Raw genomic sequence first — 23,635 nt, forward strand, 5'->3', positions numbered from 1 at the left:
GGAACCAGGGATTGAACTCAGGCCCTTGTGCTTGCCAGACAAGCGCTTATTCTACTGAGCTATCTCCCTGGCCCCTAAGCATGTTCTAAGTAGGTGCTTTAGACCACTGAGCCATCTCACCAGCCCCGAAAAACTATGATTAAAATAAGAAAAAAACTATGTAATCATGGGCAACAATCCCCATTCTAATCCAGAGCATCCCAAGGGATGTGTAACCTGCCTCCCCTTGTCACCTTGTACTAGGGATTGAACCAGGGCCCTGCTCCAAGTTATAACCCAACCCCTCATTTTTATTTTCAGACGGCCTTGCTACGTTACCCAAGCTGTGCCTGTACTTGCAATCCTCCTTCTTTAGCCTCTTGAATAGTACGCAGCCTGCTTGACAGCTCCTTCAGTCTTCGCCCCTCAGTGCCAGGAATAAATGGCCAGGAGCCGACTGACCCGGGGCTGCATGGCTGCTTGCTGCCCTGGCTCTTCTCTCGCAGCAGCAGGCACCTCTGGCAGCTACTTTTTTTTTTTTTTTTTGTGGAACCGGGGACTGAACTTAGGCCCTTGTGCTTGCCAGGGAAGCACTTATTCTACTGAGCCATCTCCCTGGCCCCTCTGGCAGCTACTTCTAATGACAAACAATCACCCTGAAAAAGACCTGGTGTACTCTGCTCTGCCTTTACCCAAAGAGTGAAGTGGGATCTGTACTTTAGCCACATGTGACCTCCCTTGATTCTCAATTATATGGCATTTGATAATTCTGTTATTAAAAGAGCTCTTAATCTCACACTAGTTGGTATTATTTATGTACTGTTAGCTAAAGATTCCTTGGTTGTTACATTTCCTGAAAACGAGCTCTTCCATACAAAGCAAACGAGAAGCACCCTACCAGCCCTAGAAGGCAGAGCTGCTCTTCTGCGGCAAGCAAGTATGGGGTAGAACGTCTCGTTATCCTGGCCCAGCTGACACAGACAGGGCCAGCTTTAGACTGGGAGGGCGCTCTTTGAGTTAATGAACTCTAGCAGTGTTTTTGTTTTTCTTCTCCATTATTTTTATACTTCACTAGGATTTTTTTAAATTTTTAATTAATTTATTTTTTCACTAGGATTTTCTTACCTACAAGTTAGTTAATTCACTCCTAAAGAAATTGAATGGCTTTATGAATATGTATCTCATTAATAAATCCTGACTGGTCGGCCCTGGGCTACAACCCCAGCCTTTAACTTTTTTTTTTTTTTTTAATTTTTGAAACAGGATCTCCTCAGTCACTAAATTGCTCAGGCTGGGCTAGTGATCCTCCTGCCTCACCCTCCCAGAGTGCTGGATTATAGGATTATGGGTATGCACTTCCTCCAACACCTATTGATAAATTCTCCCTATTTCCATTGGCTTGCTTATCAATTAGGACTTGTTTCTGGCCTGCCCAACTGTTTTCACTGGGCTCACACTCTGGTTACAGTTTTATTACACTCATTTTCAATAAATGACAAAGGGTCCTTCCTTGCTCCCCGAGACACACTCTGCGCACTAATGAGTATTTCACTGCACAGTCAAGCGGGCTGTTTCCAATTTTTGGTGAAGATGTGAACGCTGTGAAGTTGCTCTCGCCACCCCACAGATGCAGGGCTGTGTGATGGGGGGGTCTCCCCCTCTGCCACTCCAGCCTGCTGAGATGCTCTGCTGGTGACTGGAGAGGCTCTGCTATCTGCCAGCAGCCTGCTGGCTGCTGTACCCGAGTGTAGGAATCCTGTCCCTGCCAGCCTTCATCCAACTGCACTGCCCTCAAACTGCCCCCTTGAAATTTTACACTGTTGCTTATGCCTGAATTAACATGATTTACAAAGTATTACTTAACCTAACTTCTTATCAAGACATGCCAAAATGTTCCTATTTCTATCGTATTATTTCTATCTCCAGGTAAATATTCTAATTTTAGTATTCATGTATAAAATAAAAAGTATCCCTCTAATAAAAACGAACACAGCTGGGCCAGCCAGATAGCTCAGCAGACTAAAGCACCTGCTTAGGCAGAGCACAGCAGCCAGGGTTTGATCCCCAGTGTGCTGTGTAGGCCCCGCCCCCAGGGCCCACTGAGATGGCAATTGAGACTGGGCATGGTGGCGCATGCCTGTAATCCCAGCACTTGGGGGGCTGAAAACAGGAGAATCAGTACAAGTCTGATCTGCGTAGTGAGATCCTGTAGACCCTGTACTAAATACATTTTTTAACCCCCCCCCCAAAAAAAACAAAAAGAAAAACAAAAAAGAAAAACAAACCCAAAACAAAAAACAAACAACCCAACACCGCTGTATCCGAAAGCGTCTACAGTTTTTCTCCTCACTGTAAATATTCAGTGGACTCAGTAACTACTGGGGGGAGTAAGAGCCCCAGTACTGGCTTCAAGGTGCGAGGGCACGGCTGGAGCACTCCAGCACATCCTCCCCCACAAACCCTCTTCCGTCCTTTAGAGACAACGGCGGCGTCAGCCACCTGCTCATTCTCCACTCCGTACTCGCCAATCCCCAGCAGCAGGAAGGTGGGTGCAGAACACTGGCTTGTGTGTGCGTGGGGATGAAGGAGTGACAGTGTCCTCTGTGGTGACAATCAGCACACAGAACCAAAATACAGTGTCCAGATTTAGTGTGTTTTTTATTTTTATTTTTTGGTGGAACTGGGGATTGAACTCAGGGCCTTGTGCTTGCCAGGGAAGCGCTTATTCCAGAGTCATCTCCCTGGCCCCAAGTGTCCAGATTTAGACTTTTAAAAAACCCATAAATACAACCAAACAGAGCTACGGCTTTGGTACTTCATTTAAGTATGAATTCCATTTTTGCAAAATGCATCAGGGGAGAACAGCAAACTCTGAAGGCTCCAGCACAGGTAAGTACTTCCCCGGCCTCACATTTAGAAGCCGATGTCTGAATGTGCCTGTCCCAAGCTGGAGGCAGTTCCACTTCTTAAACATGATTTGCTGCCACAGCTTGCTGCAGACTCAGATGGAGTATGCACCCTTCCTCCTGCTTTACCCGAGACGAACCATCAGAAGCACTCTGGACCTGGACTAGTATCACATGCAGAAGCTGGCTGCTCACTTAAGATTTACAGTCCGATGTAATCCTACCAGAGTATGGAAGAACCTTCACGAGGCCTGGTGATATAAAAGGTAAGGCTGCGGAGTCCCAGATATGACAGGTTATGGCTGCTGCCTGCCTGTCTCTCCAGCTCTCAGAGCCACTATTTCCTGCTTTGGTGGCATCTTCTGTGTATTATTTCCCATCTGGTCCTCTCCAGAACCTCCAAAGTATCATCATCACCAGCTTACAAGGAGATGGAGGCTCAGAGCAATCTATTCTTGTTTCTACAGCTGCACAGGCTACCAAGCCAGGATCTGAATTCAAGTCACTGGCTCTAATGCCTATCTTAACTATGCTGCCTCAGAATATGGGAACATACTTCCTTATTCTCAGGACCCCATATTTTCAGGTAGAAAATATTGAGTGTTTTCTGTGCTGCACTTGAGAAAAGCTGTGGATTACAGTGAAAGACATTAAAACCCTTAGGAGGCTGCAGGAGGAGGATCACCATGAGTTTGAGGCCAGGCTGGGCTACATTGTGAGTTGAAGGCCAATCTTAACTACAGAGAGAGACCCTGTCTCAGAAAACAAAACAAAACAAAACAAAACAAAACAAAACAAAACAAAACACTTACAGGTATATTCTTGGCTGAGGAGCAGGTTACTGATTCTATGTCTGACTGTTCTCTACCATAAAAGAAGCATCAATAAAGCTGCACACTGGTGCTAAGGCACAGGTTCAGAGCAGAGAACACAGCAGTAAAAAGGAAAGGCTGGTTAGCTAGAAGCAGCAAGAATGCAGCAAGAGGAAATAAGCTAGTGGACAGAACCTCAAAAGTTCAAAATATAAAATTACTATGAACATATTAATATTATTAAAATACAGTGGGTATTTCCTTCGTGTTTGTGGTACTTTACTGATGGTATAAAAGTTTGGGTTAAAAAAATACTTACATTATACCTAGGTGTGGTGGGACATGCCAGTTACCCCAGTACTTGTGAGGTTGGGACAGGAGGATCACTATGAATATGAGGCCAGCTTTATCCGTGTAGGGAAACCCTGCAAACCGAACCAAACCGAACCAAATCGAACCGAACCAGAATGACTCCAAAAAACAAATACAAAATAACATTGTAGGAAGTAAGTACATGCACATATTTTTTTCCCTCTTTCTCCTCCTCCCTAGCCTCATTTTCCCATTTGCAAAAGATTTGTCTCCCTGATTCCTACGGTCTATGTTTTAGGTTGCTCTTTATATTTTGTGTTTTTCATGTAAGAGAAGCTGTGATTTTACTTAATGTGATGTTCTCAAGGTACTGTCATTTTCCTACAAATGACTGAAATTTATGCTTCATGGAAGAGTGGTACTGTTTTGTGTATTTGTTGTAGTTTTTGTAGACAGGGTTTCACTATGTAGTTCAAGCTGTCCTTGAACTCACTAGCTAGCCCAGGCTGACCTCGACCTCATGGCAAGCCTCCTGCCTCAGTCTCCTTAGTGCATGGATTACAGATATGTACTACGCTGCCCAGCTTCCACTGTATGTAAATGCTTCTTCTTCATGCATTCATCTGTTGATAGATATACAGGCTGCTTCCAAGATTTAGCTAATCATAGCCTGTGATGCATGCTATACGTATGCATGTATCAGTGTAAGATTCAATTTTTTTTTAAGATTCAATTTTTTTTTAAAATTTTATTTATTTGTGTGTGTGTGTGTGTGTGGCCAGCTCAGCCCACCAGGGGGCGGGGCTGGCTGGCATGTGGTGCTGGGGGATCGAACTGTGGTCCCTGTGCTTTAGCTAAGCTTGTTCTAAGTAGGTGCTTTAGACCACTGAGCCATCTTACCAGCCCCGCATGTATCAGTGTAGAAGGATGTCTTTAACTGCTTTGGGAAGATACCTAGAAAAGGAATGGCTGGTTGTGGAATTTCTTTTAGCCCCCACTCCAAGGGTCTACTTTCAGTTCACTGAGACATCTCCATACGAATTTCCCTTGTGGATGTACTAGTTGACATTCTCACAGTGTACAAGGGCAGTGCCTTTCTTTCTACTGCCTCTCCAGAATTTAATAGCGTTTTCTGGTTTTGGTGGTGTTTTTTTTTTTTTAAATATATATATATATATATATATTTATTGTGTGGCCAGCTCAGCCCACCAGGAGGCGGGCAGGCTGGCATGTGGTGCTGGGGGATTGAACCGCGGTCCCTGTGCTTTGCTTGAGCTTAGCTTGTTCTAAGTAGGTGCTTTAGACCACTGAGCCATCTCACCAGCCCCTGTTTTGTTTTTTGAGATAGGGTCTTCCTATATGTATTTCAGGCTGGCCTTGGACTCACTATGGAACCCAGGCTGGCCTCAAACTCTTGGCAATCCTCCTGCCTCAGTTTCTTAAGTGCTAGGATTATAGGCATGTCTGCCATGTCCGGATACTTACTTTTGCTTTCTTTAATAAACTTTGCCACTGCTTTTTGCTTATTCACTCAGTTCTTTGAGACAAAAAGAACTTGGAATCCAACTCTGGAAGGAGCGGTGAACAACTGTAAACCCAGTAACATCTAGCTAGTGAGCCACTTTTTAGAAGCAGGCTACCTGCTAACAATCTGTGCTTTTTTCTTTGCATCCCTAAGTCAGGTCCTCTTTATTTTCCCCACACCCTTAATATGGCCAAAGGTCCTGGCCACCACTGAATGGTCAAGAATCTTCCAATGTTATCTCTGTGGCTACAATCTGCACATGCATCTGTTCCTTCCCTGTCTGCCTCCCTTCCATTCCTTATTCTTTTTGAGATACTGGGGCTGATCCCAGGGCCTTTGCACTAAGCTATATCATCAGCTCTTTTTATTTTGAGACAAGATCTTGCTGAGTTTCCTAGGCTAGGCTTGAATTTATGATCTTTTTGCCTCAGCCTCCTATAGTGCTGGTATTCTAGGCAAGCACCACTGAGCCCAGCTCCAGTTTTCTTCTAAAGCAGAATGATAGACATGCTTTTCTACTGATGGTAGGAGTTGGGGCAAGAAGGAAGAGCACACAGCTGAAACGAGTTTCTTCGCTTGTGGTCAGTACTACCCTGGTCTCAGGTTTTCCAGTCCTCTTTGGAGACTGGGTGGAGAAAGAGCACGTGAGAAAGGCAGCTGGTTGTATTTCATGTGGCCAGAGCAAGGAATACTGTAGCAGACTGGTTAGGACTCGGAGCGAGGCCAACTAGGAAGAGGACACCTGGGAGGGGGGTTTAAACGCACAAGTCCCACCCAGGGGTGCCTGCTCTGCCTTTCCTTCCCACAGCTTGTCTCTGACATGTTACTGTCTGATATTGAACCTTGATATTCAAGTAGAGATTGCACTTATTTCTGATCCCTATTTCAGCTAGAAGGAAAGTTCAAACAGATATAGGCAAAGGGTGAAAAGAATCAGAGCTTCACAAGAGCAAGAAGCCTTCAGAAATGCAGTACTTCACCAGCTAGCCAACATTTCCTTAAATTTGGCTGTCATGAGCTGAAAACAATTCATTTTTTACACATTTGCCAAAGACAATTGCAAAATCTTTGGTAAAGACAGTCACACTTTAGGAAAACCTCTAATTCCAAATTGGTCTATTGCTTTGAAAATTATGAGAGAATGCTTTTGCTATACTGTAAATTCTTAGGCTCTACCAAACCTCACGCAAGCAGCACCTCCAGGAAGCTTCACAACAGCATCTGTAGGTCTTTACCCGACTCCTGGCAAGTCAGTCATCTTCATCAGAGATCTGACTGTACGAAAGATCAAATTATGTACAGGTCTTCCAAAACCAGAGACATACAGGCAGAAATGTGGTTACTACTCCTTCAGAGAGGACACTTGCCAAGAGACCTTTCCTGTCCAGGAATCCTTTATTAACATCCTAAGTATACACCTGAGGTGATCCAAAGAAGCAATTTGGGACTGTCTTCTAGAGAAGTTTTTGTTGTTGTTGTTGTCGTCTGTATTCCAGGGTCTCACTTTGTATTCCAGGCTCGCCTTGAACTCATGATGTAGCCAGGGTGGCCTTTACTCGCAGCAACTTTTTGCCTCAGCGTCCCAAATACTGGGATTTCAGGTGTCTGCTACCATGCCACTTCCTATGAAAATGTTTGAAGTCTAGGAAAGAACTATGTGTGTTGATGCTGGGTAAGCACGCACCTGGAGAATCTTTTATTTTTTGTTTTTGTGGAACTGGGGATTGAACTCAGGTCCTTGCACTTGCCAGGGAAGCACTTATTCCACTGAGCCATCTTCCCAGCCCTGCACCTGGAAAATCTTAACAACAACAAAAAATTGATACCTGGCCTTCTCCCACAAAAGTTCTGACTCAACTCGATAAAAGCTGGATATGGGGATTGAAAAACATTTTTTTTTCAGTACTGTATGCTCAGTGGCACCTTCAGCCCCCCAGCCCTTTACTTTAGGTTTAAAAATTTTGAGATAGGGTCTTGCAAGCCACTGAGTTGCCTGGGCTGGGCTTAAACCTACAATCTTTCTTCCCCCGCCTCCCATAGAGCTGAGATTCCAGGCGGCTACCACTAGGCCCACCTCATGGTATGCCTAGAGATTTAAAAATTTTTGCCTCTCCATTCTAATTTGCAGCCAAAATTTGGGAACACTACTATAGAAGATGGTGCCTTCAAATTACCTTCAAATCTTGGAGTGACAGAAAACAAAAACCCCCAGTTCTTATTTTTGGGATCTTCTGGGGCTGACTAAGCCAAAGAAAGCACAGACATAACCAACACCCATCATCCTGGATATCTTTACATGAGCATGGTATTTTATTTCCATAGAATTTCAGAGGAAAAAAATAACCATGAGAAACCATTGCCAAACTTGGTGTGGTGGCGCATACCTGAGATCCCTGTACTCAGGGGTTGAGGCAGGAGGACTGCTATGAGTTCTAGGGCAGCCTGGGCTACAGAAGGGAGTTCAAGGCCACCCTAGACCACACAGTGAGACCCTGGCTCCATAAACAAACCATTATTTAGTATCAGAGCGGGGAGTGGTTAGGTAGAAAAGAACCATTGTAGGGGAGATAAGTGTGACCCAAGTGAGGAAGAAGGACAGCATCCATCAGAAGGAAACCATCCACCCCAGCTTGGTATCCACCCCATGCTGAGGCATGCCAAGGATCTGAGAGAGATCCTGGGTCTGAGTTCTTGCACCCACAAACTGCATGACTGCACACTTGTCTCTCTCCTGAGGTAACCACACACTGCATCATGGCTGGAGGCTGAGGCTGGCAGGGGTCATCATGTCCTGCTGGAGGAGCCATCTGAATATAAACCACTGGGAATAAGAAGTTGCATACCTCAGGAACTGCTGTGAGCAAATAGCTGCCTGGGATTCAGATGGAATCAGGTTGTGCACAGCTCCACGGCCTCATGGTGGAGTGGGAAAGCTTCAGAGAATAACATGGCCGGAGCTGCCTTAAACCAGGTGCTTTTCCTTCTAGTCTTCCTTAGCCAGAGCCTGTTAAATTTGTTTTTGCAGAACCAGAGATTGAACTCAGGTCCTTGTGCTTGCCAGGCAAGTGCTTATTCTACTGAGCCATCTCCCTGGCCCTAGAGCCTGTTAAATTTCTGTAACTTCTACTTGGCAGTCTCAGGGTTTGTTAACCAAGCAAACCTGAAGTACCTTTGGATGTCACTCAAAGGCAGGGAGTGACACTGCACAGAGAGGAGCTTGGCAACAGCTGGGGTCTGAGCCAGGCCAGCATTGGGAAACATGGGCTCTCATTACTACTCACAGCTCTGGACACACTACCTTTCTCCAAATTGTGACAGTAATTATTGGCTCTTATTATGGGTTAAGTTGTGCCCCTTCAATATATGCAGAACTCCTAACCCCCAGTACCTCAAAATGCAACCTTATTTGGTAACTGATTTTTTTGTAGAGGCAATCAACTTAAAATAACGTCACCAGGATCCAATTATGACTGCTATCCCTACAAAAAGGGAGAAATTTGCAGAGGGAAGATAGCCACATGACCATGTGCCATAGCAACAAGCTAGTACCATCATGGACTACCAGCAAACACTGGTGACACAGAAGGGGTCCCCTCTAGAGACCTACCAGAAAGGTGGTCCTGGGGTACTTGACTTCAGGTTTCCAGCCACCAGAAAGTAACAGATTATATATTTCTATTGTTTCAAGCCAATCACTGTTTGATGCTTACTGAAGTCCTGGGAAATCAATATGCCCCAAAGGCAGACCTAGTGTTGATTAAATTAAAAAAAAATTTTAAAAAATGTATTTGAGGGGGCCGGGGAGATGGCTCAGTAGAATAAGCGCTTGACTGGCAAACCCAAGGATCTGAGTTCAATCCCCGGTTCCCAAAAAAAAAAAAAAAAAAAAAAAAATTAAAAAAAAAAAAAAATGTATTTGAGGGCTGGGGAGATATTCGGTGGAATAGTGCTTGCCTGGCAAGCGTAAGGTCCTGAGTTTGACACATGGTACTGAAAAAAAATTTTATTTGGTATAGGGTCTCACTACACAGCTGGACCTGTAGTGATCCTCCTGTTTTCAACCTCTCTAGTGCTTGAATTACAGGCATATGCCACCATACCTGGACTCAGTGGCAGGCTCAGTGCATCCAGGAGCAGGGACAGTACCACATGTGGTGCTGGGGATTGAACCCTGGGCCCTGCGCTTGCCTAAGCAGGCGCTTAGTCCACTGAGCTATCTTGCTGGCACTGATTAAATCAAATATTAACTGAGCTCACAGAATTATACCTAGCAGACTGCATTTGAAGTCAGTGGCTCTCAGGCAGGCTGAGGAGGTGGGGGTGGCAGAACCCAAACATCTGGGAGCCTTCCTAAGGGAATGCATCTTGCCCCACTCACACTGCTGACGGTCAGAGAAATGGGGGTGGGCAGGCCAGCAAGCAGCACAGCAGCTCCCATTACCAGCAGCCCATTCAGACCTCCCTCTCTCAACTCTATTTTGGAAACCCTTGATTAAGTAAACAGGTAACATCTTCAAATTAATCTATAGATTCAATGTCATCCCAATCAAAACCTCAGCAGGCTTTTTTCTTTTTTAAATTTATCTATATATTTATTTATTTGTGTGTATGTGTGTGTGTGTGTGTGTGTGTGTGTGTGTGTGGCCAGCTCAGCCTACCAGGGGGCGGGGCTGGCTGGCATGTGGTGCTGGGGGATTGAACCGCGGTCCCTGTGCTTTGGTAAGCTTGTTCTTAGTAGGTGCTTTAGACCACTGAGCCATCTCACCAGCCCCCAGGCTTTTTTCTTTAAAAAAAAAAAAAATCACAAGTCAATCCTAAAATTATTTTTCTTGAGATGGGGTCTCTTTTCTGGCCTTAAATTTGATACATAACCCAGGCTGGCCTCAACCTGAGGGTGCTCCTCCTGCCTCAGCCTGCCACAAGGCCACAAACAGTGGAAGTGGTCTTTGAAGAAGTACAAAAAAGCTTGAAAACCTAACACTACTGAGACAGTAGATTAGGAGTAGCAAAGCTGGCTGGGGAAGCAGGTGTGACTGAATTATAAGGTCTGGACTCATGCCTAAAACAGTTCCCAAAGCCCTGCATGAAAACTTCTCAAGAGTATGAGCAGGTTTTCCACAGGAAAACTGCTGTCTAGACCTGACAGCAGTCTGCGATGTGGGATCCTAGAACGACCTTTCAGGACCTGGGTGTCTAAGTTCCCAAAGATTTCCTTGAGATTTCTACAGGATAAAAGGGCAGAGACAACAAGAAGAGATTGCTGTGGGGCTTTCCTCATGACAGCCCAGCCTGCCAGCCTGCCAGTTCACTTTTATTTTGCTTCCCCCCTTTTACTAGGCCCAACTTTGCTCTGCAAAGCCAGTTTCTTCCTCACTCACTTTTACTTTTCCAAATAAACTTGGTACCGTTTCTTGCACTTGTTTCATTCAGTTCTTTGTTCTGGATAAGAAGAACCTGGGAATCAACTTTAGAAGGAGACACGAGGGCCACAGAGCCCGCCAACGTCTATTTGGCAAGCCAGTTTCTAGAAGGAGCTAGCTGGTGACGTTACTAGACATTGGAAGTTCCAAAGCTCCAGTTAAGATGTTGACAAAAGAACAGGCAACTAAATGCCTGGAATAGGAGAGAGGTCTGAAAGAAGCCACATGTCTCCTGATCTATAATCAATATGATCCTGCTATGCAGGAGGGGCACAGAGCCGAGCCAGTTAGATATCCACATGGAACCTCCCCAACTCCCAGTTTACACCCTAAACGAGAGTCAATCCCAGAAAGGGTGCAGATCTAAATATAAATGTTGTTGGGAATGGTGGCCTACATCTTTTATCTCGGCACTTCGGAGCTGTGGCAGGAGAATCACAGCAACTTTGAAAGCCAGTCTTGGCTATATACTTCAAGGCTGGCAGAACTATATGCTGAGACCCTAACAAAAAAAAAAAAAAAAAAAAAAGGCTTCAATTTCTGTTCCAAATTGTCAATAACCCAGTGGAAAGTTCCCTGATTTCAATATGCACCAGAAAAATATGAGCTGATGCCACAATAATATACTAGTATATACTAACTAGAATGGCTAAAGACGCTAACATCAAATGTTGGAAAGAATGCAGAACCAGCAGGGTTCTGACACAATACACCTGGAAAACTGGCAGCATCTGCTGAAGGTGACCATAAGTATACCTTGTGACACAGGAGCTCCATTTTTAAGTGTATGTGCACAGGAATGTGTATATAGTCCTCAAAAGACACATGTAAGAATTTTCACAGCAATGTATTTTCTAACAGTCCCAAACTGCAATTATTATTTTTTAAATGCATTTGGTTGTTGCACAGTCTCACCATGCAGCTCGGACTTGTGGCAATCCTCCTGCTTTCAGCCTCCCCAGTGCTGGGTTTGCAGGTGTGCACCACTACACCTAGACTTGGGTAGGCTCAGCATGCCCTGGGGGCGGGGCTGGCGAGGCATGTGGTACCAGGGATCGAACTGTGGTCCCTGCACTTGCCTAACCAGGCGCTTTAGTCTGCTGAGCTATCTTTTCTGCCCCTACAATTATTTTTTAAGTCAGGATCTCACTGTGTAGTCCATGCTGTTCTCAACCTCATGACCCTTCTGCCTCAGCAAGTTGGGAGCTAGGATTGCAGGCCCGTAACATCTTTCTCCTGGCTGCATTTTTAAATAATACTCCTACATGCCCATCAACAACTGAATAACAGATTATTCACACAATGGAGAACTGTAAAATAATAATAACAAACCTAACCACATGCACTATAAAAGACGACTTTAGCTGGTATAATGCTGAGCAACTCAACATAAAGTACATCTTGTAAACTGGGCATGGTGGTGCACTTCCACAGCCTTAGCAGGTGGATCACAAGTTCAAATACAGGCTGGGCATCTTTAAGATTTAGTGAGATCTGTCTCAAAAGTAAACAATAAAAGAGAACTAGGGATGATGTTCAGGGTGAGGCCTTGGGCTCAATCCCAAATAACAAAAACAAAAATAAAACCAAAACCAAATCTCAAAAACAACCAAACCAAACCAACATTACTGTAATGATTCTACCTACTCAAAATGTTCACAATGCATGACACAACACAGGGTGTGATGCTGTATGTCATCCCATGTTCCAAATATTGTAATCCCAGTACTTGGGAGGCTGAGGCAGGATGATTTCAGGAAATCTGAGGCTAGTTTGGGCTCCAAACTGAGTTCAAGGCCAGGTGGAACTATATATCAAGACCCTGTCACAAAAACAAAACAAAACATAACAAAAATCAAAATGAATAGCACTAATTTATGATGTGAGAGGTCATAAATGATGACTGGGTAATAGGCTATTGCAAAGGAGGCATGAAAGTGCTGCTGGGGTTCTGGAGATACTGTGCGTCTGTGTCTAGCTGCTGGTTAACGTGGTGTGTTTACTTTGAAAATTCCCTGACCCAATGCAGGCTGAGCGGTGCACGCCTGCAGTAACAGTTCCTGGGGAGGTTGAGGTAGGAGAACTGCAAGTCCCAGGCCAGCCTGGGAAACACAGTAAGATCCTGTCTTTTAACATAATGTAGGTGGGTAGTAGAGTGCTTGCCTAGCATAGCATGCACAAGGCCCTGGGTGTAGCTGCCAGAACATAAGAAGAACACACTGGTTGTGTTGGAGTAAACTACAGGGACAGTATAATTTGGACTTAACCTTGCAGGTAATTAAGAGAGTCACTGAGGAAAAGCAAAACAATACAACAAAAGCCATGACCTGCACACTTATGATCTATGTATATATTTGTATTATTATTTGGTAAGACCTGTTAATGTAAAACAAGATATTGTGAAACAGGAAGAAAATGTTCAAGTGGGAAGGGGAAAAAGAAAGGGGTAAAGGAAGGGAAAAGTAAATGGAAAAAAGAGAGAAAAGGGGAAGAAAAGACCTATTAACACAAAACAAGAATAAAAACCAATGGGTCTGTGGCTGCTGTTAACCAGTGACAGGGACAACAAAGCAGGCAGCGCAAGATGCCCTAAGATGCAGACCAGTTCAGACCTCAGACAGTGGTCCACACGCAGCACAGCGACCCATCTAGAGTCTAACAACATCAAGCGGGTGGTGTGGGGCGGGGCGGGGCGGGGCGGGGCGGCAGCAGGTCCATGTGCTTCCTGTACTCCTTCTCCATAGTGGTACTTGATTCCAGATCTCTACCAGAATTCTACAGATAAAATTAAAAGTTACAGGGGCTGGTGAGATGGCTCAGTGGTCTAAAGCACCTATTTAGAACAAGCTCAGCAAAGCACAGGGACCACGGTTCAATCCCCCAGCACCACATGCCAGCCAGCCCCGCCCCCTGGTGGGCTGGGCTGGCCACACACACACACACACAGACACACACACATAAAATGATTAAAAAAAATTAAAAGTTACATTAAATAGAGAAAGCTAAAAGCTCAAAAGCACAATACTTGGTAAATGGGAAAATGCATAAAATTTCAAGTATATGGAATGAGCTGGTAAGTTTTTTGAAAAGTGGAAATAATCAAATCAGGAGAATGCAAGCTTCCTTGAATCAGTTGAAAGTTAAAAGTTTCATTTGATTATGAGTTCAGTGGAAGTAGAAAATTACTTAACAGCCTTTTAGGCATTTTTTGATATTCTAAAGAGAAAATACAGTGCAGCTTGGGGGAGAGGGTCGACTTAATTTTTCACCACAGCCTTTTTGTCAGACAGCTTGTTGCTATGGAAAAGGCCACAAAGGTAGCAACTACAGGAAATAAAGGATCTGGCAGGAGTGAGCACAAGGGTAGTGGATTAAACAAAAATTCCTTAAGCAATTAGCAAGTAACAAGACCTATAAATGACATACTTCACATGTTTTTCCTAACCCCTACCCCTCAGAAAGTACATGGGCCTGGTCTGCCACTATAATTTCACTCAAAAACAGAGAAGCCCGAATGGGCCTAACAAAGCCAAGCCTGGCAGATGAAATACAAGGCCATTTAGCAAGGCTGCCTCATGCCAGGAGGCATCAGCTACCTACCCACCCTATCCTGGGGAAATTATCTCCAGCTGCCTAAATTATACAGTCAGTGCCCTGTGATTTCTTTGTTCTGCAGAGCCCGAGGGAGATGGGATAATGAGGTATCACAAGAGGTGGAGAGCAACCCCTTGTGGGGGTGCAGGCAGGGAGACGGGGAGCCTGGCCACAGCCTTAGCTGGAGCAGCCTGGGAGGGAGGCTGTGCCCCAACTGGTCTGAACTGACAGCTATGGGAGAAAAGACTACTTGCCAAGTTTGTTAATAGCTTCTGCCCATCATTGTTACAGCAGCTTTATCAACCGAGGCAGGCCAGGACCTGTTTTTAGAAGTGTAGGCACTGAGACCAAAGGGTTCCACATTTCCCAGATGTGGTCACAACCAATGACTAACAAGGACAATCCCCTCCATGCCCGTCCTGAATGATTACTGAAGTGTAAACATCAGCGCCAGAAGACCACCGGGATTGTGCACTTTCCAATGAGGAGACCAAGGCACAACCTAGGAAAGCGACCTTCCCAGCAGGGCAAGGGGACACCAAAGCATTTCAAAGGCTTTTCCCCTGGGAACCCTCTCCCAAGCTGAGCTGGTGAGAACTAGAAGCGGTCCTAGGTCACACCAGATTTCTTTAGGGCCTAGGTGTCTCTCATCTAGAGGTTTTTGTTACTGAAACAGCAAAGGTCTTACTTGAAATGTGCTTACCCAGCAAGCCCTCAGCGGGCCACCTGCTCTGGCTTTGTTGGGTGAGGACCTGAGGAGAGGGGAGGGGAGGGGAGGGAAGAAAGGGGAAAGGAAGGGAGGGGAGGGGAGAAGAAGGGGAGGAGAAGAGAGGCAAGAGGGCACTAGAGCAGGAATCTATCTCCTTGGGGGATTAGTCTATTTTGTAATTCGCAAAATGAAACTCAAAAAAGCTTGTGACTAACATTTCTCCCTAGGGCTTCAGGATTTCAATATACCACAGTGGACAGATAAGGTAATCCACAGCACATATGACCACATCCTGCCCTGAAGCACCCCCAGGGTAAGGTGGCAGGTGGGCAGAATGTGTGGGCTGCTGTTTTGGTGGGATGAGGGTGGGAGAAAGTAGATATCAATTTCCCCGACGTTTCCTTTGTGTGGCTGCTGTTGCCATGTGGTGGTCTGTTGCTATGAAGCTCTGCGGTGCCAGACAATGGCTGCTGGGCTCTTTAGGACTGCGCTGTTGGTGGAGCTGTTTCTGCGGGAGGCAGGCCAGTCGGGCGGCTGGCTAAGCAGAGGAGGGGCCTGGTCACCCTGTGGGCCATCTCTCTCTAGCAAAGTGCTGCCTGAAGAAAGACTGAAGGTGAAAGGGCATTAATTACAGCGCGAGAACGAGAAGTCAGGGGCTGAGCTCCACCTTTCTTTCCCAGTACAGACAGCTAAAATTAGCTGTTTCACAAGTCACACACATACTCTCCTACCTCAGAATCCAGAAGAATAAACCAAGGGTAACTACCACGGTCACTGTTTTCATGAAAGAAGATAATGGAGAGCCCTCCTTGGAGCTGGCAGGATAAAGACCACCGTGGGAGGATCTGCAGCAAGCCGGGGGAACAATCATTGGGGCAGGTCCTCAGTCGAGCTCCCACAGGCAACCTAACTTCCTGTTAAGTGAAAGCACTGCCTGCTGCTCTGATAAGAGAAAACTGCAGCCTAAGGGTCAAAGAGTAGGGCGCCACCAGGGTCCGAAGCAGGACCAAATGTTTTCCTGGGTAACAGGCACCACAGTACACAGACGTCGGCTGCTTCTTTACCCTCTCCACCTCCCACATGAGCAAGGTTCTTGCCGTCTCTGAGGAGAAACACACACAGGTCCACACCACAAGCCACTAGTCAGTCACGCAGGGCTGCTGGGAGTGAGGCTGAACAATTCATTTCCCAGGACCGGCCTGCCACATATCAGGTGCTCAGGGGCTACTGTTCTGGACAGAGCAGCTCCACCACAAAAAGTTCAATAGGCAGAGCACAATTAGCCCAAGTGCCTCCTTTTTTAAGTCCAAAAATCTAAGTGCGGAAGCAGTTAACTTATATAAGGTCTCATAGTTTCAGGTTTATGTTCTAGGCTCCTCTAGTTCAGAGATATCAGCACTGTACTATACACCTTTGCAGCACTATGATTTTTTTCTCAGATAGTTCCAGACACTCCTACTGGTTGGACAAGAACTGTGTAGCGACACAGCGGTGGGGACACCACGCCTTCCTGTGTCTGTGCATGTCAATGACAAAGCCTTTGTGGAAAAACTGAGAACTTCCTTCTTCCCACCAGATCATTAGATGAGAATCTGGAGCTGGCCCAGTGGCTCACGCCTTAATCCCAGTTAATAGGGAGACTCAGGCAGGAGGGTGGAATGTTCTAGGCCAGGTGGGGAACTTAACAAGACCTTTTCTCAAAAAAGTGCTTTAGCCAAGCATTATGGCCCTTGCCTGTAATCCCAGCAACTGGGAAGCTGAGGCAGGAGGATCACTACCAGTCTGGGGATACCCAGGGCTTCACAGTGACTTCAAGTCAGTCTGAACTACACAGCGAGACCCTGTCTTAACAGCAACAACAAACTTGGGAAAGACCGGACCAGATCACTGTCTAGAGGTTCATACCTGCTCAGAAAGAAAGGGACCAACCTCTCTTCAGCCTTGGAAACACCATCAGACCTTCCTGACAGTCTAACAGAGATCCAGACTAATTTCAGAAATGCTCTAAGAGTAATTTCTAAATGGTATGGGATTGGGGCTGGTGAGATGGCTCAGTGGTCTAAAGCACCTACTTAGAACAAACTAAGCCAAGCAAAGCACAGGGACCGCGGTTCAATCCCCCAGCACCACATGCCAGCCAGCCCTGCCCCCTGGTGGACTGAGCTGGCCACACACACAAAATAAATAAATAAAATTAAAAAAAAATAAATGGTATGGGAGGATTAATTTAGATAAACAATTATTAAAATATAATTTTGAGTCTCTTTAAAATAAGGTTTTCAAACCTTATTGAGAAAGTCTTTAAAGTCTTCTTTCAAAGCCAGGGCTATGAGCTACAGTTGGCAGAGCAGCTGTAACGGGAGCCAGGGCCTGGCACCCTTTTGGCGCCCCAGCTGTTGGGGTCACCCCTGAAGCATCTCTATGTTGGTCTCGCAGAGGAGCAGGTGTGCTACTGTGCAGCTGTAATGCCTGCCTTTGGGAGGCTGAGGCTGGAAGATGACAAGGTCAAGCCCAGCTGGGGTAATTTTATGACGTAGTGAGGGACCCTGTCTCCAAATAAAAACTAAAAAGCCTGGAGATAGATATAGCTTAGCACAAATGCTCTGGGGTTCAAGCTGTAGTACTTAAAAAAATAAGAAAGCTCTTCAGAGTATGCTCTCTCTAACTTTTGTGAAAATATCTGAAGACTCTACCTCTGACTTATAATTTCAAGAGTGCTGATGAAAGTCACTAACTTTTCCAGGCTGGGTTTAGGCTTGCAATCTTCCTGCTTCAGCCTCCTGAGTGCTGGGATCGAAGCTCGATGCCATACTCTGCTCCTTTAGGTCTTTTTTTTTTTAACGTTTAGTTTTTTTTTTTTAATTTTATTTATTTTATTTGTGTGTGTGTGTGTGTGTGTGTGTGTGTGTGTGGCCAGCTCAGCCCACCAGGGGCCAGGGCTGGCTGGCATGTGGTGCTGGGGGATTGAACCGCGGTCCCTGTGCTTTGCTAAGTTTGTTCTGAGTAGGGGCTTTAGACCAATGAGCCATCTCACCAGCCCCTCCTTTAGGTCTTTAGAGAATACTTTCTGCAGGAAACCTTTTGTCACTTGAAGATGAAAAGGAACATGAAGCAATTCTGATGCTAGGCCTTTGCCTAGGGACAATTCAGGTGAAGACCCTCTGGGCTGGCTAGAAGGCTAGGAAGAATAGGACAGATCATGACAGGACAGTTCTTTCCCTTGGAACCAAAGGGGAAAAACAATGTAAGAAGGCAATAAGCCTTGAAACACAATATTGTAAGTAGGAGAAAATCTTGTAATAAAAGAACCACAAGTCAACTGTGGTGGTTCATGACTGTCATCCCAGCATTCTGGAAGGCTGAGGCAGGAAGATGGTGAGTTCTAGCCCAGCCTGAGCAACATCACATGACTCTTTCTCAAAATTATAGAAAATAAAATAAAGTTTTTTTTTTTAAAAAAAGGGCTGGGATGTACTTCAGTGTGAAGACTATGAATTCAATCCCAGTGCCATAGAAAAGAAGAAAAAAAAACCCAAACCAAAATGGAAAAGCTATAAATCTTACAGATTTTGACATATGAGTGTGATCTTAAATATGCTGAAAGCAAAATTGATTCTTTTAGAGAATTTTGAAAGTATTTTGACATGATTCCAAAATTCAAGCATTACAGTATCTGCTGAATATGTATTAATATAGGTTCAAACATGACAATGACACAGATGTAAGCACTCATTCACTCAAGCTTTTTGCCCCCAGTACTGGGGGTTGAATCTATTTTAGGTAAGTTCTCTACCTCTGAACTACATTTCTATCCCTTGTTTAGAGAAAAGGTGTCCCTACATTGCATGGGCTGGGCTCCCACTTGTGATTCTCTTGTCTTAGCCTCCCAGCATGCTGGGGTAACAAACAGATGTGCACCGCCACACCGGCTTGTGTGTGTATGGTGCTGGGAACTGAAAGGAGGGCCTCACACATGCTAGGCAAGTGCTCTACCACTGGGCACTAAGCTTCACCCCCAAATAGGAGACAAATATTTTTGTTTTTATTAATTAATTAATTTAAAGTCAGGTTGGCCCTGAACTTGGGGCAATCCTCCTGCCTCAACCTCAAATGCTGGGATTACATGTACCACCATACCCTGGGAGATAGACAATTTTAATGACAATTTAAAAAACTAGGGCTATTTAAAATGACTTCATGAGGGGGGGAAGGAAAAAAAAATAAAATGACTTCACAAGAGATGGAGATGAGCTTAGAGGTAAAGCACCTGCCTAGGATGACTAGCAGTCCCCAAGGTTTAATCCCCAGCACTAGAAAAAAGTAAAAGAAAGGTGAAAACCCACACATTTCTGTATAAACAAAGTGACAAACTGATAAGAGCTGTGAGATAAAGCCCAGGGCACATTAAGAGTACCTAACATGGGAATCCAATGATGGGCATCTGATGCCAGCCTGCTAAGACAGCTGAGCTGGAAGAGGGAACATCAGATCCTTGGAGAGAAAGGGCAATGTTATCCTGAGAGGGACAGGGCAAGGCTCACTTTCCCTGAATGTTCACCTCAGATACCAGCAAGTACGTGGCCAGGACACTGGTGTGTTCTGCTTGATACACCCTGAGGCAAGGGGGCCAGCAGGTTCCAGGTGGCACCACAATGAGGTTGCGGTATTTCTGTCATGCCAGCGGGTTCTGTCTATTAATATACAGGTAGATTACATTTTTTTTTTTTTTTTTTTGCAGAACCAGGGTTTGAACTCAGGCCCCTGCACTTGTCGGGCAAGCACTTATTCTACTGAGCCATCTCCCCAGCCCGGGCAGATTACATTTTAAAAACTGCACATCTACTTTGTGATTTCCAGTTGTGTATTATTTGTTTGGTTTTGCTTTTCAGAGTCAGAGTCTTAGGGCTGGGGAGATGGCTCAGTGGAATAAGTCCTTCCCTGGTAAGCACAAGGGCCTGAGTTCAATCCCTGGTTCCACAAAAATAAAAAAATCACATCAGAGACAGAGTCTTCCTATGTAGTTCAGTCTGGTCTCAAACTCACAGTGATTCTCCTGTCCCAGCCTCCTAAGTGCTGGGATCACAAGCATGTCCCCTCATGCCCATATTACACAACACATCCATTATCAACCTCTATAGAGCACTGGTGATGAACCTTTTAGAGTTTCCAATAACGAACAGTCTGCTGTGGCACATGTGCCACAGCTCACCACCAATGCTCTGGAGTCACCTTTTCTTTACCTCCTCTAAATTACATTCTACTGCAATATGGAATTTTGTTTTGTTTTTAGCATTATGACCTCAAGCTTATGATAAACCTTCATCAGAAATGTTGTTATATTTATGTATTTATGGCTGTCTCAGCCCACCCTAGGGGTGGGGTTGATGTGGCATGTGATGCTGGGGATCAAACCTCCATCCTTGCTTTTGCCTAAGCTTGCCTAAGCAGGTGCGTTAGACCACTGAGCTTTCTTGCTAGCCCAGCAATGTTATTTTGAAAACTGAAGTTTTACTCTATCCCTAATGAGAAAGCCAGGAACATATAGTTCTTCACCAGCAAACACATTAGCACCTACTGCATTATGAATATAAACACTAAGTGATAAAAAAAGATTGAAGGCCAGGTGTGGTGGCACATGCCTGTAATCCTAGCACTTGGAAGGCTGAGGCAGGAAGATCACTATGAGTTTGAGGCCAACCTAGGTCACATTACATAGTGAGTTCACAGCTACCCTGAAGTACAGAGCAAGATCCTGTCTTAAAACAAAAAACAAAAAACAAAAAACAGCGAAGAAGCAGACTTGTTAGGATAGCCAGAATGAAATGCTTGCATTTCTACGGGCAGGCTGACAAGTTAGCTCTGTGATAATCAGAGATAATTAGCTGCGCTCCTCTGGGCCTCTCAGCTCCTCAGTCGGCATGCTTTGAAAGTCTGGCTACTGATGTGGAGACGCGATGGGACTGCGAGGCCTTGATTCTCTAAGCACGCAGAGCCGGAGGAGGAGCTGGTCCTGTACTGAAAGGATGTGCTAGACCACTTGCCGCCAGATGTTACCAAAGGATCCAAAATATTTGGTTAAGTACCTTTGCTCTCCTGTTTTATTTTTTAATTTTTTTTAAAAGCTTTATGAACTTCCAAAACAGAAGATCTACTCTCAGGGACAAATGGGACATACAAGAAATTTGGCTGGCAGCCTTGGGCAGCAGCAACCACCACAAGCCAGCTGTATGGTGGAAGCCTTGAAACCTAGACCATTTCCCTGTTGGCTGGGTCTATAAAATCTGTACTAAGTGACAGATGTGTGAAGCAGTTTAGGTGGCTGGGCAACGAGCCAGCCACAGGAGGAGGAGCTGGCTACTCTTACAGGTGTTAAAAGAAGGCAAGAGCTGCATCTTCAGTGAGCCAGCGCTTAGCCAATTTAATTAATTTATTTAGGTTTTTTTTTGGTGGTGTTGGGGATCAAACCCAGGGCCTTGTGCATTACACTTGTGCAAGGTAAGCACTTTATCACTGAGCCACATCCTCAGCTCCTTATTTAGAATTTTTGAGATGGGGTCTCATTATGGAGTTTGGGCTGGCATGAGGATTCTCCTTCTTCAGCCTGATGAGTGCTGAGGTTCAAGGTCTATACCACCATGCCCAGCCTAATCAATGTTTTATTAATTTTTATTTTTTGTTCTTATTATATAATTTGAGACAGATTCTCACTATGTAGTTCAGGCTAGCTTTGAATTCACTATGTAGCCCAAAATGGCCTTGAACTCACAGTTCAAAGTGCTAGGATTACAGGTGTGTGCCACCACATCTGGCTTTTACTTTTTTTGAGACAGACTCACTGCACTGCGTAGTTCATGCTGGCCTTCAGCTCATCACTATGTAGCCCAGGCTGGCCCATTTATCCAAGTAAAGAGTGACTACTCTGTACTCCCCTTACTTCCTCAGCTGCCCTTTTATTTCATTTACTGACCTCAATTTCATTTGTAAGCTAATAAATCTCCTACATAAAATTAGAAAGTATAGAGAGTACACACAGTTTCAATTACCTTGCAAGTACCAATTAAGTGATCACCTAAGTACCAGGACCAATGCTATTGAACAGGTATAGGTATGAAGGGGAAATAATTAACCCAAAGAACCAGCACAGGGGTGGAAGTGTGTGTTTCAGTGGTGGAGTGTTTTGCTACCTGTGATCTTCACTACTGCACAGAGAAATAAGTAACAGAATGAACAGCTGGGCATGGTGGCTCACCTCTGTAATCTCAGTACTTGGGATGCTGAGGCAGGAGGATTACGGAATTAGAGGCCAGCCTGGGCTACACAGTGGTTCAAAGCCAGTATAGACTCTTCTCAGGGTCGTGGGTTTGTGCCCCACATTGGGCGCCAATTGTAGGAGACACTTCCAGGTCCTCATCTCGGTCCAAGAAGCCAATATTTGTAATCCCAAAGTTATGTTATTGGAATCCCATCAAGTTGATTCCAATTTACCACTTATAATGCAACCCACGGAGAAAATAAAGACACTAAATTATATTTTCAATCATTGGGGAGTCAAGGGGCTCTAACTCCAGCCACGAACACAGCTTTCTGGAACCAAGAGCGTGACCCAGGGCCTCATCCGGTTTTTATTCAGTGGGGGAGGGGCTTGAGGAAGACTGACTGAGAATTGTGGGAAGTAGGTGATCATTGTGAGCTGAGTTAAGTGGGTCACCTAAATTTACCTCTGCGATATGCAGAGAGAGTAATCTGCATTTTATAGTATCTACTGTTTTGGTAAGTCTGGTGCTTCAGCTTTGGTGTAGCCTTTCAAGTCCCAGGAAGCCATAGCCTCTATCTTTTTTTTTTTTTTTTTATTTTTTTTTTTTTTTTTGTGTGTGTGTGGCCAGCTCAGCCCACTAGGGGGCGGGGCTGGCTGGCATGTGGTGCTGGGGGATTGAACCGTGGTCTCTGTGCTTTGCTTAGCTTAGCTCGTTCTAAGTAGGTGCTTTAGACCACTGAGCCATCTCACCAGCCCATTTTTTTTTTAAATTTTATTTATTTATTTTGTGTGTGTGTGTGTGGCCAGCTCAGCCCACTAGGGGCGGGGCTGGCTGGCATGTGGTGCTGGGGATTGAACCGCGGTCCACTTACCTGGCAGGGGAGATACCATGATCATAGCCTCTATCTTGAGGCTCGATCCCACCTGGCACCGCGGCTACCGTCCTGTCTCGACCCAGCTCACATTAAAGAGCAGCAGGTATAGGTTACCAGTGAAACACGCATGCCACCTTCAAAGACTATCACCAGCACCTCAGCTAGACCAATACATATTAAGGCCAACTGAAGGATACACAGCAGTCCTAGCCAGCTCTGTGCATAACAATACGAGGAAATAGGGTCAG

General features: G+C 45.2%; 1 protein-coding gene across 1 annotated transcript in view; it reads right to left on the reverse strand.

The window, feature by feature from the left end:
* The window catches only part of Znf609 (zinc finger protein 609), a 191,465-nt gene that overhangs the window by 28,424 nt on the left and 139,406 nt on the right, over nucleotides 1-23,635 (reverse strand). The window lies entirely within an intron of this gene.

This window comes from Octodon degus, unplaced genomic scaffold (genome assembly GCF_000260255.1).
Source record: "Octodon degus isolate 3935 unplaced genomic scaffold, OctDeg1.0 scaffold00026, whole genome shotgun sequence".
NCBI lineage: Eukaryota > Metazoa > Chordata > Mammalia > Rodentia > Octodontidae > Octodon > Octodon degus.